Genomic DNA, 1935 nt, shown 5'->3' with positions numbered 1-1935 from the left:
CCTCATTTATTTCCCCTTCGGATTCAATTCTTGCGCTGGAAAGCGTATCCAAGACGCATGAAGCCATTGAGAAGTTAAGAGGTCACCGCGGCTATTAAAATACATTGCAACCATGTTTTCAAAAGTACTTCTTTCCATTCATCCAAAAGATAATTTTGTTTTCGCTTCTCTACGCTGCTTTCTGTAAACAACCACATCACCGCACTTGTTCCCTTCTTTATATTTTCTTTTTATTTCTCGTCGCAAAACTACGCTCAAGCGGGTCATCTTCTACAAATCACTTTCGTCCGTTACCTGGCAAGAGAACCGACGAAAGAAAAGCGGAACTCTTCATTTAACAACCATTTAATATATTGCATTCCTTGGACGATGCATTTGGTCATTTTCAGCTTCATTCTTTTCATCCCACGGTCCAACACAGTAAAATTATAGCCAGCTGTATACCAGATGCCTTATGCTCATAAAAAAAATACGACTGTAGCAGTTCTACCTTTAAAATAAAGTGCCCGATCAAGCAACCTCATTTAGTCACTATCCTCAGTCATAAAACAAAAACATAGCACGTTCACTGAAAGTAATCATAAAGTTCTAATTGCAAAAATTATATCGTACATAAGCATATACAGATCGAACAATTTTTTGCGACAGTTTTTGAGACAAAAATAAATTCTTACATACGAACGAGATGGCTTTAAATCAATGGCCAAAGAAGAATGACAATGCCTCTAGCACTAACTGAAGCGGCGATAAGTTGCTTCACATCTTGTCAGTAAATTAACTTTTTATCCTCTGAGAATATGCGCCTCGAACTCGCAAGTGCTGTTATTATCTGTCGCGACGTTGCTTCGAAACTCCGATTTCATAATCACCAGTCATTAGTGAAAGGACAAGAATAGCTTGAATAACTCTATTTTAAGGGATGGCACAAAGAGACAGTGCCATGTTCTGGTACCGGTGGTTAGTGCGTAATGCGAATTTTCTTTTCACTGAGTGCTTATCATTACAATGTCTCAGTCATTACTTTCTTTGCACACTAAACAGATGGTCTATTTCGCCGTAAACGTGCAGAAGTAAGAACTCTTTGAACTAAATTTTTCGTTTCATAATTGAAAAAACGGCGAAGAAAACTGCTAAAGCTTCAAACCACAACGATTGATTCATATTCTACAGGCATTTATAGCCTTAGAACGGTTTGCCAAAATTCTGTGATCAGTTTTGGTATAAACGATTGCGTACGTGAATTCCTATAGAAAATGATCACAATATTTTGATTTTCATCGGATGAAGAGCAGACACTCGTCGTCTTGAAGGTGTTAAATAGAACTGAAACTTCCACCTTACGGTTTCAACATTTCAGGGTAAAATTAGTTCTCAGGTGTCCACGGCTGTTTCCCGAAGCGGCACTGCTTCCTCTTTGCATTTAAATATATTTACTTATTTGCTAGCGGGTCTTTGGAATATTCACAACTTTTGATTGTCGTATGATTACTGACTCTAAGGTGACCATCATCTAATACAAAGAAATAATAATTCTAAATCACACGAAAATGTACAGTACTTTGAATTTAGAAGTGATACTGGGTTGGTTCTATAAGCAAGATTCAAATGGATACAACAGATTTCAATAGCAAACAGTACTTGTCCAAAATATACCTCAGTAAATTGTTTTTCTTCAGAGAGTTGAGCTTTGAAGGAATTCAGACAAGGTTGAGGGAAGATGCGCTAGTCAGTCTGTCAACAGGTCGTTGAACTTCAGAGAAACACTAGTGTGAAATTATACTTAATGTCGGAGTGAGTTGATATAAGATGCACAATGTAACTTTGGCTGTAATTTTTGATTAAGTTGGTCTCTAACACGGGATTCCTGGGGATAGATACAGTAACTTGGTATCCGAATTCTACAGATAACGATTTATTCTAGGGCTTTGCTCACGA

At 37.5% G+C, this 1935-nt stretch overlaps 1 protein-coding gene across 3 annotated transcripts in view; it reads right to left on the bottom strand.

The window, feature by feature from the left end:
- Positions 1-222: 222 nt before the first annotated feature.
- LOC136848772 (uncharacterized) overlaps positions 223-1935 on the bottom strand; it is a 413864-nt gene continuing 412151 nt past the window's right edge. For all 3 annotated transcript variants that reach the window (XM_067121362.1, XM_067121361.1, XM_067121363.1), the window contains one exon: positions 223-1935. This exon is cut by the window's right edge and continues 1241 nt beyond it. The gene's annotated coding sequence lies outside the window, so the exon portion shown is untranslated.

Source organism: Macrobrachium rosenbergii, chromosome 19, assembly GCF_040412425.1.
Source record: "Macrobrachium rosenbergii isolate ZJJX-2024 chromosome 19, ASM4041242v1, whole genome shotgun sequence".
NCBI lineage: Eukaryota > Metazoa > Arthropoda > Malacostraca > Decapoda > Palaemonidae > Macrobrachium > Macrobrachium rosenbergii.
The sequence above is the reverse complement of the archived record's forward strand: the minus strand, read 5'-3'. Positions and strand labels throughout refer to the sequence as shown.